We start from the raw sequence: 17245 nt of genomic DNA, 5'->3' as shown, positions 1-17245 counted from the left end.
AATGAAAATATTTTAAGAAAACTATAACAGCGCTTCATTAGTTTTAAAAAGTATTTGTTTGATTAAAAATTATTTTAGTTACATGTCTCATACTATCATTATTTTTCGTGGGTATAAAGAAAACTTGCTGAAAACTTTCGTTTCAAACCAGTCCTAATTTTCCTTAAAGAATTTAGCGATTATTATTTCTAGAGGGGGGACAGCTGCCCCATCCTGCCTCTCGCTAGGTACGCTCATGGCCAGTATAGCACTAAAATTTCCCATTTGGATATCGTGCTTTATGGTCAATGGACCTCAAGCATAGAAAACGTGATGAATGCTCTTGTCAGGGAAATGAAGTATAGCGCAACAGAGGAATTCGCTATCTTGTTATCGGTCATGGTAAATATGCCAGTGACTCAGTATTTCTCCTTTTCTTAACTCATTCCTCAATGAAAATGTCAGCTATTCCATGAGCGCTAATAATCATGGGGAAACGGTTACCCATATTATGAGCCATATTTCGTGGTTCAATTCGCGTGCATGATGGCATGCAGTTCCGTTACATAGCAACAAGGAGTGTGTCTTTAAACATCTATCATTTTACTGTTTTTGTTGTCAAAATAATTTCATAAAGTTTATCATCAAGGTTCCGCTATGAAGAAAAATATTGAAAATTGTACAGTATTGAACTCCAATCGACGAGCGTCCTTTGCGTCCAACCATCGTTTCTATTTGGCCATTTAATAAAATAATAAATGAGTCCAAATTGAGAGAAACTAATTCGAACATTATTTATGGCCGAAGGATATTTACTGTATCAAAGAACTGGAACATATAAAAAAATTGTTTCCTTGTTAATGGGTTCCGAAAATTAACTATTTCGTTTAAAGCTTTTTCTTTGGAAAGTTAGTTTTAGAAAAATCTCATTTTTTTTAATCAATATATAGGAAAGCTCATGAAGCTCTTTATATAATACTCCGTACTCCGAATTTCACTGTTTTCACTCGTATTCGGAGTTTAATCGAGGAAATTCCTGATTGCAAAACGGCGATTAATAGTTAATGAAATAGTTTAGTTCATGTAGTGGAATGTTAAACCCGGAAATCGATGCGGCTTTCGATCGAGTACCGGGAACCTATCTAAAAGTGGATTGAGGAACTATGTCAAAATAATGACCTGCTTCCGCGCAACATAAGCATTCCTACAAGTTCCCTGCCGATGGAATTAGCTGCAGTTTACCGTGAAAAATGACCAGTTGAATAGGAAAATTCCCTTCAAAAACGGCATCATGGCCTTCTTTCTGGGTTTCCTTGCATATACTAGTTACATTTACCTCTAGGAATGTAGAATACATCAAAGCGCAACGTAACACCACGTCAACCTTTGCAAATGAATGAATGAATCAGTGGAAGATAGACACTGTGAAAACTTCGTTCTTACATTTCAGCATATTCCACTCCTGTTTCATGCATTTGTGAAAAAACACTGAATATGATTCTTAAAAAGGTGTATTTACTTTATAAGTTTTGATTATGATAGAAGCATTACACCTCAATATTATTCACGAAAGAGTCCCTGCGGATTCAAAATATCGCGATATATCGTTTTCATGAGGTGCCAATGTTCTCCACAGTCAGTAAGCGTTTCATATCATATCACGACTATTGTATATCCTTCTTAGAATTCGTTAGAATATGTTCACATTCTAATGATGAAACAGCAGAAGTCCGCTAATTATGGCATTTTGTGACTATATAATGATAATATTTTAACGGGGTTATTCTTAAGGAAGACTTTGAAAAATGATGTTAGGTATGTATATACTGTAGGCAAAGTGCCAGCGGCAACACCCATAAGCCATAAATACCAGCTATTTATTACTGTACAATAATCATTGACTAAACTTAATAAGTCTTCGACGAGCGGTGAATCTAAGCGGATGTGGAAAAAATGGTGATTTTTGAGGTGGAGAAGCCATTCGTGAATGTCATTTCATTTTTAAAAAGTTAGAAATACGTCCTTTTTTTGAGAAAAATATGTGGTATATTTTAAAATACATTGTTATCTGTTCCTGAAAAAATCTTTTCAGTACTGAAGCTCATGAAATAATAAATAACTACACTCATAGGATTTTCCTAGATCCGAATTTTAAGACTTCCTGGTAAAAACTCAGCGCTGAGACCTCCACCGTGGTGCACCGTTACTTTGGCATGACAAAGATGCTCGTGCGATAAATCTTTTTGATATGTGGATCAACTACCCTATATTTTAAATATTAATTATTACGTCTAAATTGAATGAAAAATACTTTTTAATGAAATATTTATTGGTCCTACTTAAAACCAGGTTGAATTTTGATGATTGATATAATAATTAAACGGAAGAAGAGGGCCGCCATGAAAAGTCGCAGTCAGAGTAAATTGAGAAGGTGGAGGCACGCAATCGTGAACAATATTAGGTTAGTGCATACTTTTTATTCGCGGGTGTAATTCCCGACACCACAATACGAAAGAAATCGGGTATAATGCTCAGTTATTCCTCAATTAAAGAGTTCATTGCTCAAAATGCTACGGAACGGACGTCATTTATCTTATGGATTCCATTTATTATCTGGTCATTAGTAGGGTGGTTTCCTATTATTTTTGCATTGCCTAAATCGAAAGATTATTACTCATGGAGTACGTATTTCACGCTTTTAGTTTTTTAAATGACGAGAAGTATCTATTTTTCGCGATTAAATGAAAAGTGAAAAATTTCAAGCGCGCGATTATGCGGCGGGTAAGTATGAATGCCGGGAAAACTCCCGTGTGACGCCGTTCTGGTTCCCGCTGCCGCAAGTGAGGTGACCTTGGGGCGAGGCTCTGAGCGCTGATACGACGCAGGATGGTAGCAGAGTACCATGTTAGCTGGTAGCGCTTGGCTTAAATAAGGATTATTAATACCCTATCAAACGAAGGAAACTTTCCGACCGTAGGCAGTTTTAATAGGTGATTATCAAGGCATATTTCCCTGAGCTCTGTGCCTCATGTATGCATTGGTAATCTCAGACGATGTAAAACTCCTATCTACTAGTATATAAACTAGGTCTCTGTGACGTCACGTGGAGTGGCATCGCATGGGCGCCAGTCGGGCCTTTTTCAAATGCGGTTAAAATTGACCATGCCATTCGTCTGAACTGGGATTTCTAAAACGAAATAATTTGTATATTATGAATACACTAATGTTGGGTAACGAATCGCAATCAATGCCTTTCGTTTTCTTTGATGAAGGAAACTACCCTATCATCATCTCAGACTACCGTATCGACTACCGTTGAGTTCCACTGCATACCGGTCGAGTACTGTAAGCCGCTTGTGGGCCAAACTATTTTGCATTGCATTTATATTGTTTGGAAGGCTTCTCAATGGAATCCCTTAATAGAATTCACGACTCGTCGCGGCGAGTGCATGCGGTGGATAGGAGAATAGAAGTTCAAGGACAAGACCATCCTTCGGGATCCCCTTTATCTGCTCGCACTCCTCACGGGATACAAGCAACCCCTACTTGAATGGGGCCTTTGTCGACCGTTTAAATTCACTTGCCCAAACCTGAGTTCGAATCGCGTCTCCTTTTCCCTCCCATAACGTCCCATCCCTCCTTCCCACACACCTTCCGCCTTCGAACCTGGGCAGCCGCACAAAATATAAGTTCTGTTTTCCTGACGCTGTTGCCCACGAGGCCAGACCAGCTGCGGAGTACAACGCGTACCCACTCGTGCCTAGATCGGTGTGACCGTGGAATTGAGGTTTCCCTGTGTTATTTATTTGCTGGGACATTACCACCTTGCGGTTTGACTGAGGGTGGCATATTCGTGTCCTTAGCACTCTCTTAGTTGCTGGTCTAGCCGTATCTCGATGTCCTGTGGGCTTGGTCTGTGTCTCGTAAGCGAGTGCGTATCTAATGAAGGCTAGGATTCGTGCTGCCTATCTGTCGTGGAATCACCCCGTGCCACGTACCCTGGAGGTTGCTTGCACAGTACCTCGTATATGTAGATGAAGGTCCAGGACCATGTCCTGTCGCATACATGTTCCTTTTGTTAGGCTGTGAGGCCCACACTTATTGTGTCTTACTCTCCAACTCACAATCAGAAGATAGTGTTTTCCCAAGTGTCCCTCCAGTCAAGTAAGTGGGCAATAAATCGTGTCTGTGCAATTATATTTTCCATAGTGACCCCTACAATTTATAAGCCATGATTTTGGAACTGACACTGTGTCGTCCAATGTGGCATTTGTAATCTAGTGGACATCATCTGTGGTTTCTGGGGTACGCCATCAAGGATCGTATCCTGCTCAGACTAGCCTATGTTCAAATTTCTGCTTGAATTCTCAACTATCGACGATTGTGAAAAGAGAAGATGCTACCTACGGACATGCATCAACGATACAATTCTCAGTTATGATTCAGCAGATGCTGTTTTTTGGATTCCTGGGGTACATTCCTCCTCCTTGAAGTCCATGTGACCGAGTTAACATCACTCCCATCACAGGCAGAAGGTAAGTGGTTGGAGAGATTTGTTTCTCATATATCTTCTTCTTTCACATAAAAGTGACTATCAGTAGTTTCTACCTACCATCTTGATGTTTCCGAGAAACGTTACCTCTTCTTCACTATTTCAAAGTACAAATTTAAGTCTTTTTCATACAAAAAAACCTTTATTTTCGTATCGGTAGAAAAAAGGGGCTATAGGGAATAGACTGTACGAGGGAGTGAATTCCTCTTAAGAATATGTACGTGAAGGCCCTTTTATTGAAATAATTTTAAGTTTTGTTTGAATACGACGTTATGGGTTGGAACGAAACGAAAATGCATGAAGGAGGTGGGTGGCATTCCTCGTTAATGTTTTTTAAAGCTGCATTATATCGCAGCAGATAACAATGTGTTTATTCTGGTTATTAGTTTTTATGGCGTGCGAGAGAATTACCCCCTCTTTTAAATCGCCGACCTTAGTGCGCTCCTATGGAGTGAAGAGGCTACCTCAAATGTCTCTTAATATCGCGACCACTATATATCACAATGAGTTCACAAAAAGTATACTACTAAAGTAGATTCTGTGATTAATGGCTCCCTTTATTGATTTTCTTTTTTCTACTTACGATATCTTTCCTTAACCTTATTCAATATAACATGTATTACTAACTGCGTGTAGAGGGCTACAAATTGTACATGCATTCTAAACAAATGGAAGGAGAAAATACAACGATCAAGAAACAATGAATTAAATTCTTAAAAAACTTCGGTTTTCGTAAAATTTTCGTCTTAAAAAATGCCCAGTACCTGTGTTGGATGCTTAATTCCTGTGAAATATTTTCATCGACTCTATTGAGCTCAAAGAGATTAAACGTTTGAGCTAGTACACTATCGACACCAATTCAGAAGTACATGCATTTTTCGCCTCGTCCAGGAAAAATTTTTAAGTGAAAGAATGATGAATTTATTTCCTTCCCTTTCTCATCGTCAATTGATTTCCCACCAACCTACAAGCCCCTCCCCAATGGTAAATCGAATTTATTCTCATTCTGACGTCGCGTCGGCCGATTAAGAAAGCTGAGCGGAAAGACAAATTAATTTGCCGAATCAAGTGGTCGCCTTCGTTTATCTTTGATTAATTGGCGTTTAGATGACGAGATGCTTTGAATTGGTAATCTTTTGGGTTCAATCAAACGGTTTCTCGAATAGCCTCAGCGCTAACCGCTTCGAACAGTTCGTTCTTTTTCTCACGACAGAAAGCTCTTAAGTTGATTTGAATGGGAGATAGGGTATTTTAAAGGCCACGAGAATTGGAGTATTTCTTAACCTTGGTAGTTTTATACGAAGGGTCCGCCTTTCTAACAGTGGGGTTCAATTTGTAGTCAATAGTCCCTTATTTGGAAAAGAGTCTATGGGGATGCTAGCCACCCAATTGACTGCTCAATTCCCTTTAATTTACATATCAACCAATTTACGTAGAACACGTTTTGGTATTTATGTACTTTCCGGGCACTCGTCTTTTTGCGATTTTTTTCGTCTAATACATTTATATCAGTGTCCTGATTACGAAAATGATAATTTTTTTGGCGGAAAAGCCGGCAAATTACCTAAAAAGCGAAAAAATCGGGGGAAAAAATACCGTAGAAAGTGGTCATTTGGGAACTCAAAATGTTTGTAATATTATGGCAATTACAGTCGTGCAAATATTTTTAAATCGAAAGAAATATAAGCTCATTATCACGCATTACAGACTGGAACTACTTTCTGGTAATGCACCGCGTGTAGCGATCCTTGGCTAAATCACAGTCTGCGGTCGACGGACCATGGGGGTGGGTTGGGTAGCGCACGGCTTCTTTCTTATTTATGTGTAAACTGACTCCGACAGACGGGTATAGGGTAGCATTAGCGAAATTATGTGGGCGGGTCGAAATGTCTAGAATCTACACACAAGTCCGAAATACAGTGATTTCTATGTGAAAATCTTGTCCTGACCCATCCCAAACCCACCTCGGCATATTCGCATTTCGCGGTGTACGCGAGGAATCGCTGCGCGCGGTGCAGCACCAGAAAGTAGTTCCAGCTTGTAATTCGTAATAATGAGCTTATTTTACATTTGATTAAAAAAAATATTTGCATGACTGTGTGTGCCATAATATTGCAAACATTTTGAGTACCAAAATGACCACTTTCTATGGAATTTTTTCCCCCCGATTTTTTTCGCTTTTTAGGTAATTTTCCGGATTTTCCGCCACAAAAAATTATCATTTTCGTAATCAGGACACTGTTATGAATGTATTGGACGAATAAAAAATCGCAAATAGACGCGTGCCCGGAAAATACATAATTACCCGCTTTTTAAAATAATCATATCCCATTAAATGCAGAATTAATGCATAAAACAAATCATAATTTTAGATGCATTAAATTTTATGCGATACGCCTTACGCAGGATATTTTCCTGTTGACGTAGGTTTTGCAGCTCATTTTAACAATACATCCGTAGTCGCCGTCTGGAAAAGAGGTGCTGAGTACTTGCAGTGTTTAGTAGTGCAATACTTCCCAATATTTCTGATGTGCATCTCTTCGCGTTCTCTACAAATAGTCACGATTTGAGCGTCAAATTATTCAAAATATAATTATAAATTTGAATTAAGATGAGTGGCCAACAGTCCCTTATTCCAGAGAGTAAGAGGAGAAGCCTAATGAAAATTTGGCAAGATGGCGGATCAACCCTATGACGGCCTCATGAAAACAATCGTCGAGGGACAAGTAGATGGCAAAGAACGGAAAAGGAAGGCTTCGAATGAAATCTATGAAAGAGATGAAGAAGGATGTGAAAGAGAAGAAATGCGTGGGTGTGGAAAGATAAGCTGATAGGAGAATTGATTGGAGGGTTGCGTTAAACCAATCTCAGGATTGTTGACCCGTGATTATTAATTTTGAAGTTAAATATTTTTTCATAATTGTAGCGGATAACAAGTAAATACTTTAGCGTATATGTAAATACTTATTAGCGTAAATGATGGAAATCTTACAGGTTGCTTATGAAACTCCTGGCGAATGGCTGTGCTTACAATCTTTTTCGCTCATGGAGTCAACACGCCCTGTTTCTTTTCATACTCTTATCTTCTTCCTTTGTAGCCAATAGTCTCTTGAACGGAAAATGGGTTTTCGGTGAAGCTATCCACTCAATCAGACGCTCAATTCCCCTTAATGTATTAATATACTGTCGTAGAACGAGTCGGCGGGTTCTCATGTCCTATTTAATGCAGAATTAAGGCATAAAAAAAGCATAATTTGTGAATCATTAAATTGTATGCGGTACGCCTTATGGAGAATACTTCCCCGTTGGCGTCGGTTGTGCACAGCTCATGTTATCCGTACATCCGTTGTAGTTTGCTGGAAAAGGGGCTTAATACTTGCGGTGATTATTGATGCAATGCCTCTCAATATTGCTGTATGTATCCTTCCGTACTCAAAAATCACAAATTAAGAGTCATATTGATCATTTAATTTTGAATGCTTTTTTCATAACTGTGACGGATAAGACGGAGAATAACGACACGTCATACCCAGGATCGAAGTAAAACTTCGATCATGGGTATGGTTGTCGTTATTCTCTTGCCTGAACACTTGAGGATTAGCGTAAATGATGGAAGCGTCTTGCAGGTTGCTGATGAAATTTCTGGCGAAGGGCTGTGCTTATTATTTTTTCGGTCAAGAAGTCAACACGTCTTGTTCCTCCTCATACTCCTCTCTCTTTCCTTCGGCCAACTTTGCGTGATTGCGAAACCGAGAGCGTGTCTCTCTCCGACGCGAAAAAATGAAGGTGGGGGCAAAAAAAAACATAAGCGTAAAAAAAACGTGTGCAGGCTGGGAGGACGTGGTGGGCTGGATGCGTGCGGTTAAAGGCGGACTTAATATGAGCATCAATCAAGCGACGGATCGCGAGCGTAGGAGGCAATGGGGAGAGGGTATTCGAGTCGGGAAGAGTGGGAGAAGATGATGAATTTTTGAAAAGTTATGCCCGAGTAAGTGGTTGGAGGTGGGATGTAGACGATACTTTATGAGCAAGCCAGGACTTTGGGATGCGTGCGTGTTAGCGAGTATAAGCGTAGCGTCCATACTACCCTTAACTCCAGTCCCCCTCCCCTATTTACCAAGCTTCCTTAAAAAGTGGGCAACCTCGGGAGGATATCTCTCCCACACATAAAAGTACACTACCCCCAGCAATGATGGCGCATTCTCCTCGAAAAATCAACACTTCCTATTCCATCCTCACCCCACCCCCATATTTAACAACTTAGGACTTAAATTTGATTATGTCCCCCAACGAAGACATGGTTTACTATCCTACACTTTTTTTAAACATTCATTTTTCAGTCTAATCTTACCATGCCTATTTAAATCACCGAACTAGTAAAAATTCTTAACTTATAGTAAGTATATTTACTATATACAGTAGCGTAACTTGGAATGTGCTTGGGGGGGGGGGGAGATGGGATGGTCTAGGATGGTGACACCGCCGCCAGGCAACGGAAAAAGTTATGGAAATTCCGGGAAAATTTTTGAAAAATGATATGCCTTGAAATAAATTTTACGTCATTTTGGCTCTATAGATTTAATTTTATGCAGATCCAATTATTAAACGTCAAAATTAGACAATAGTATTAAATAATTTTTTATTTTATGAGACTTTGGGGGATCTATCCCCTCATCCCCCCATAGTTACGCCACTGATTCCATTTATTTTACAAATTAATCCATAAAATTGGTGGTAGCCCAAAATTGTTTCTAAATTGAGCAGATTGGGCCGCATATGCTCCCTGTGGGCGACTCCATGGAGTACAATGAGTAATTGACTTCCCCATGGCGGCGCCATGAGAATTCTCAATTTCACCATTAGTCATCGCTATAAATGGACAAAAAATATCAAGATAAGTATGTTTTAGAAAAGAAAGAAGTAACCAACTGTGGCAATGACTTTTAAGGATGACGTATATAATAATTTCCTTAGTAAATAGCCAAATAATGATGGCGCAACCCCAAAAGATCAACAATATCTAAACGAATTCCTTCCCCCCCACAGACAGCTACATACTGAGGACTAAAATTTGATTGTGTCCCACACCGAATACATGACTTACTGTACTGCACTTTCGTTTAACATTAATTCATCAAATATAACCTTCCGATATCTATTTTAATTTCCAAAACGAGCACAACTATTTCGATTTGACTCATATTTATTTCGTGTATTTAGAAGTATAAAGGTCTCTGAACTGGTGTTAGCACAAAATATTTTCCAATTAGAGCAACTTGCAGCTCATATTCTCCCTGTGAGAGTAAATCAGTCATTATGAAGGTATGATACCTATTATGACTGAAATATGATTTTGATCTTTCTCGGCGAATGATACGGGTAAAATATTTTCGGGTTTTCCATCGGGTGACTTTTTTTGTAGGCCGTCGTTTCGATGGCTGCCTTCGCCATCTTCTCAGAGAATTCGTTTATGTCCTGAGGACAATAGCAGAGACAGCCATCGAAACGTTGGCCTTCAAGCATCTCACTCGGTGGAAAACCCTATAAGATATCACCGGTGCCCTTTATGACTGTTGAATGTTAAAGTTGAAACCTAGGTCGGTGAAATAAATTTAGGTGGAACTTTGCAAAGTTATTTTATTTTTCCATAGGCCACCAAAATTGTTGACCTCGATATTTTTCTAAAGAGCGCCATGCATATCCACAGTGTGGGCGACCCTGTCCCCTCCCCCCCGGACCTGCGACCTCAACAGGGGTGTGGGTCCCATGGCAAGGGAACAAAAATTCCCCAGCGAGGGAGGGAGAGAGAGAGAGAGAGAGAGAGGGATGAGGGTGTAGGGAGAAGTTATCCCTCCACAATTCTCCCTCCCTCCCTTCGTGAACGCATCTTTCATTAGCATACTAATGGAACCAGGCAACCGCCGCCATTTGACGAGGGGCCTTTTCCATGCCCGATTCGACCCAGAATTCGCCTCTTCTCCCATTATACCTCCCTTCCACTGTACCGCGAAGCCGTGTTTCCCTCTCCATCCACCCCGTGGAGTTAACACCACGCACTCCTTCCCATGGGATGAGAGTGGATCCCAGGAAAAATGAAAGATTACCATTTTTTGGAAATTTTATTTTTCAATTATAATATTAATTTTGTTTGCATGCTCTTGGGTAAACGAAAATTAGAGAGGGAGAGACTTCGGCTCTAAAAATATTCGCATTTTGGTATTTGTTTTGATGTGAGAATAGTGTATAACGATTCGATACACCCCATGGGAATTAAGCCATCGTTTAATAGTTGTTAAATGCGTTTGTACAATAAGTGCACTCGGTTCTCGGCGAAGTTTTATAATGGAATATCCATTCTTTTTTTCTCCACCCTAAACGGGAAGCAAGATGAGTATAACTGCAATTACTTTGCATAGTTTCGATCCCTGTTGAATTTTATTTGAAAAGGACACATCCAACTTTTGAGAAGTGAAATCGTAAAACAATGTTCAAAGTGTAATACTTATATATAATGTCACCTCTGTTATTTGGGTTCGTAAGGGTAGCAGAAGCACCCTTAAAGGGTAACACGATTGAGGGAAACCAGGTGTGCTTGGATAACCGCATTTGCGGCAAAAAGTTAAACTAAATAAAAAGAATATTCACTCGAGGAAAATGATGACACATAATAATTCAATATTTTCAGGGCTACAAGAGATGGAAGCAATACGTAAACGCCAGGACAGAACTACCAAAAATCGTTTTATAAAGTTAAAAACATGAAAATATCAAATTAAAAAGCATGAGGAGGTACTTAGTTTAATGAAAAGCAGTATTTGCCGTAAATGCATTGGAAAACAGTGGGATAATATTTTCTCATGAAGAAGTAAGGTAAGTTAGTGACATGCTTAAATTGCTTATTGGCATAAAATTGAGAAATATTATTTTTTAAAGTCATCCTAAGAATATCGCTCCAGCATTGTACTCACAGTCTAACTGAGAACTTCTTTTTCAAAGAATACTTAATAAAATGTGTAGTATAGTTCTTTATTCCCTTGTTAATGTACAGCTTCCTTGGTTACCTGTTCTTGTATACAGGAGTATCTAGTGAATTAAACAATAGCCGTTTTTAGTGTCCATAGTTTTGGAAACTCGTCTTTCTATGAGATTTTTACTTTGCGTTTTGTCTTTATTTCTTCTGATATCCATTTTCATTCAAAATAATCCATAATAAAACCATCTTTGTTAATAAATCCTTAACAAAACCCTCAACGGAAATAATTGTTCTTCCTGATCGCTAATGCAAAATATTATTCATAAAAAATAACTATGACACATCCTTTTGGAGTTACCCTGATACACCAACTAAGCGAAATTCGAACCAACCCTAGAGATGCATACATTCAAGCTGGCCCGTAAATAACCAAGCGAAAATCGTGATATGTGCACGTCTTCGAGTTTAGTTCATTGCTGGTTGATATTGCCGGCACTGAGGGACTGTAGGTTGTGATAGAGATAATTAATTATATCCCATTTAATTGCCGTATCACTTGCTTAATCCTGACTGTGATTACATCGTAGAGCTCCCGGTCATTAGGTATAAGGTCCGCGCGTAGGAAGAGGGTCAGTTACAAATAAAACAGTTGACGGTGTAGCAGCGTCACCCCTCGACCTCTGCTCGTCCGTTCGACCGCTCACTGATGACCACTCGCTCCCCTCCTAATCCCTCTCCACCCGCACTCGACGCTCCCGTTCACACCCGAAACACAAACCACTCACCGGTTCATCCCCTCTGTGTTTTCCCAAGTTCCGTCCTTTGCAAACCATTCCATTTCAGTTCGCTCTCCTTCTCAAATTTGCCCGTTTTCATTCCTATCTAAATCTACATACGTACTATTCCGCGAGGCGCCGTGTGGCGGGAGATATTGGTGTGTTTAGGATTTTTCGCGTGAGTACAAAGAGTGCATATGAGTGTCCCTCCAATAAATTAATTCACTTATATTGCTCCAATTTATTCTTATAATTATTGCTATTAGATTATGAAGAAGTGTCCTAAAATATATAAAAAAGTATAGAGATAAAAATTTCCCGTTTTTCAACTTGGCATGAGGAATCAAGATACAGGATTTCATAATGAACATCATCATCACTGGTCAACAATCCGTAGAATGGTTTAATGCAGCTTTCTTCTCAATTCTCGTAACATCCTATCTTTTCAAACCTACGTATTTCTTCTCTTTCACATCCTTCTTTACCTGTTCTATATATTTTGTTCGAGGTCTTCCTTTTCCATTTTTGCCATCCAGTTGTCCCTCGACGATTGTCTTCATCAGGCCATCTAATCTCAAGATGTGACCTAAAAGGTTGTTCCGTCTTCTTACTAAGGTTTTCATGAGGGTTCTATTCGCTCCTACTCTTATTAGGACTTGCTCATTACTTACTCAGTCGATTCATTTGATCTTCATCATTCTTCTGTAGCACCACGTTTCAAAAGCCTCTCTTATCTTTGCTTTCCCCGCTGCTGTCATTGTCCATATAGGAGCATAGTGATACTTATAAACTTCGCCAGTCGTATTATTTAATGAATAAAATATTTCTTTAGTATGAACTAGTAGTAATTGAATGTATATGATAATTTATATATTTCTTAGGGTTTTCAAGACTACTTTTGCGGAGATGGCGTTTGGCTGCCAAGGCACCTACTGTTGACACCCACATGCGGTGGGAGGTGTTAGGACCTGCCATTAAGTTGTTAGAGAATATAAAAAATCAGTTTTTCATTAGGAGTTATTTCACAGCCTTATTTTAATGTAACATTTATTATATCTCTATATTGTTCGGGAAAAAAAGGAATCCGTATATCTATCCGTTCGGCGGAACATCTCTCTCGTTTTTTCGTTTTTCTTGAACTTGGAAATTTGATGCTAACAAAGATGATGCTCTTTGTGTCTCTCCGAAAGATATATGAGTGGTTTGGAAGCCAAGGTGTACTGGTGATTTCTTTTTTCTATACACTGTTAGGTACAGAAATTAGGTATGGAAAACAAACAGGATGAATTAAATATTTGATATAAATAGTTTATTTGATTTTCCACTCGATGTCAGCACAGAAATGAGACTTACTCGTATCCCTTGGCAACTAATTTTTGTGTATTTCTTCTAACAGTTAACTTTACCTAACTCTGTTGAGAAAAAAAATCACTTGTGCCCCTTGGCTTCTCATGCCCTAATATATTGTCTTAATGGCTCAAATAATGTGAGTCTAGAACGTAGCCTCCGAGTTACAAGCGGCTCCAAGCCTAACTCATGTAAAAGTTGTATAATGTTCGCTCATAGCAGTAAATTATATTCAGTGAAGTAAATTAGTGACTGGGAACAATTAATTATTGCTGTCATTCTTTCAATCTATATTTCTACCGTTACCAAGGTAGTCTCTAACGTCTGATATGTAACTATTCGATTTTTTACTATTTGAAGTACCTAATATTCTGTTCCGGCCTTCGCAAATTCAATCTCCCTTCGTTCCCTCTCTCAGTCACCCGTTTTTACTCGTATTTTCAAAAACATAGATTGTAAAAAAATAGTGACACGCCAAGAGTAACTGACCTACTGGAAAATTTTAATTTTTGGACATATGTACTGGCTTAATTTGAAAATACCTAGATCCAACAATACTAATTTTTTCTTCGAAGTAATTCTCACTTCTGGCAAACAAACTCTACTGTTGATGATACTTAAGATCGTATATTTAGTCAATGAGAGGTTTTTACGAAACGTTTAATCTAAATGGGTAATAATATGGATGGAGGAATTCCACAAAGCTTTAATCGTTTCCTTGTCAAACTTAATATGTTGATTGGTCGATCTCTTTTAGGTTTTATAATGGATTGGCGCTTAATATTGACAGATACTCTTCCACCCCTTCTCTTTTTTTTTTTTAATATATGGTGAAGTCGTGCTCCCTCTTGAGCAGTGAATTGTCGGAAAAATGTGTTCAAAAATAAGTTAATGTTAAATTGAGGGTTAGGTTTAATTTTATTTGTATCATAATAATGCAAACTAACCAAAAATGACAATTTTTTGTTAGTTTGCATTGTTGTCATTTTTGGTTAGTTTGAATTATTATATCCTAATATTAGACAATCCTAAACATTCAATATAATGTATTCGTATCTGATGTAACTACCACCTTTTTTATACGTTTATAATTTCCGTACTAACTCACCAAAGAAATGTGAAAGGAAAAAATGATTTATGTCATTCAGAAAAATCTTCTCATATACTTCTTCCTCGAATTTTATCTGCCGATATAGACATCAAATTGCCAGTAGAATTTAACTGCATGAATATATTCCATAGAGAGTAACACAAATGTTGATGAATAGTATTGCTAATTTTGATATTTACCAAAAATAAAACAATGATTTTTGCTAAATAGAATAGTGAAAGAAAGAGGAAAACATCTATTTAATAGGTAAACATTTCTCTGTATCGCCAAAATTACTTCATAATTCACCATAGTGATTAATTTACTGGAACGTTTCGTATAACAATGGACCTCGAGGTGTACAGTTAAATTCAGTTTAATATGCAAATCAATGTGTATCCACATGCGATATATATTGAGATATCGGTGTGTTTCCTTATCATATAGCGAAAGGAAAGCTTTAGCGGTGATACCAATCATCAATTAGCTATTCGTATTTCTACCCTTCACTGGAATTTTCACTGAATTCACGAGGCCCGAAGGCCGTTTAATTACATAGAAAGATTTCCTTACATTCACACAACATTCACTAAAATAAATAATGGTAATAAATAGAGGGAAGATAATAAAGTAAGAATATTATAATCGCAATGTTTTGCAGTTCACTTGATGAAAGTTTCATCTGAAAGGGAACAATTTTTCAGGTGACTTATGGCGATTAAAAGCTTTATTATTATCCGCGGATCAAAGCATGCCTCCTCCTCAGAGTATGGTATTAAAATAAGCCCTATGGCCTTAACTCCCACGTAATTCTTTCTTAAAACATTCTTAACTTTTTTATGGAACTTTCCGGTAATAGAGTATTTATTACATAAGGTATTTCTGTCACTATGGGACGCTGAGCTGCCTTGGGAAGAATCGTCAGAGGTGGAAAATAATATCTTTTCGTATTATGGTAACAGTATTTTGCCTTTTCCTACCGCTTTCTAAGAGAGCGTTTGATTCATATATTGGATTAACACCCGAGAGAAATTTGGAAGTCCCTAAACAGTTATTTAGGGAATGGGGTAGGTGTATAATTGACTGCTGTGGTTTGGGAAAGGAGGGGTATTTAAAAGATAAATCAGATAAAGTATAATGTGAGTTGAGCATAAAAATGGAGAGGAATCAAAATTGAAAAATATTGAAAAAACGTTGATGAATATATACGCAATGCGGTCAAAAAAGAAATATATACAAATTTCCATCAAAAATGGTCGTTCTATAACTAACATTTTTATGAAAATAATTAGTTGTGAATTCGGAAAGAGGAAGTAGTTAATAGTAAACTTAAAAAAAACCGTGTTTTTCCGATGAGCGAAGGGTGTTTAAAAAGTAATGCAACATATTTGTTACTCAAGCATGGGTTGTTTTATTCAGCATTCAAATACACCATGTTACTCCCGAATCTTTTTGTTACACAACACTATTTTTCAATGTAATCTCCACTGAATACTATGGCTTGATGCCATCTTGAAGGGAGGCCTGCATGCCTACACGGTACCATTTTACTGGTCAATGTCGGAGCCAACGTCGTTTGGCATCAACAGCTTCTTCATCATAACTGTAGCGGTGATGATGAAACACTGATTGCCCAACGACTCACGGTTCTTACGTCCACTGCCAGATCACTGTAGACATACTGCAAGCGCCTATGAGTATCAGAGATACGTCTGATCTTGGCTCCTCATTCTATCCCTGAAGACGGTGGCAGACTCAGCTTTCAAAACATTGGAACCAGTTATTCAAAACTGCACCCGGTGAGACACCGGGGAATTATTCCTTCAAACCTCACAACTATCTCTTGTCTGAAATCATCGAGAGATACGAGGGCAGTTTAATAAGTAATTCAACTTATTTTTCCTCAAACAAGAGTGTTTTTATTCAGCATTCAAATATACCATGTTATTCCCCTATCTTTTAGCTACACAATACTATTTTTCCATGTAATCTCCATTCAAACCTACGGCTTGACGACACCTTGAAGTGTGGGTCTGCATGCCTATGCTGTACCATTTCACTAGTCAATGTCAGAGCCAACTTCGCATTGCATCTATAACTTCTTCATCAACCCTGTAGCGGTGATGATGAAACACGGATTGCCCAACGACTCACCGTGCTGCACCGGGGCTAAGTCGGGATTATCCTCCCAGCGGTAGTGGGGGCCGAAAAAAATTACAATTCTATCTAGTGTAAATTGGATACCCAAGGGGCGGCTATATCCTCCTTAGCCCCCCCCATAGATCCGCCACTGCTTTCGTCTACTGCCATATCACGGTAGACATACTGCAAGCGTCAATGAATATGAGAGATACCCTGATTTTCCGCCAATAGAAACTCAATTACTTTCCGTTGTTTGGATCGCACCTCGGTTAATGACGCCGTTTTAATAGCTCCGTTTTGCGCGATCACCTATCGGAATTCAATGCAACTGCATGAGACGATTTAGGAATGCTTTAAAATGTTTCACAAAAATTCTAAGTGCTTTT

This window comes from Ischnura elegans, chromosome 4, assembly GCF_921293095.1.
Source record: "Ischnura elegans chromosome 4, ioIscEleg1.1, whole genome shotgun sequence".
Lineage (NCBI taxonomy): Eukaryota > Metazoa > Arthropoda > Insecta > Odonata > Coenagrionidae > Ischnura > Ischnura elegans.
Note: the sequence above shows the minus strand (reverse complement) of the source record.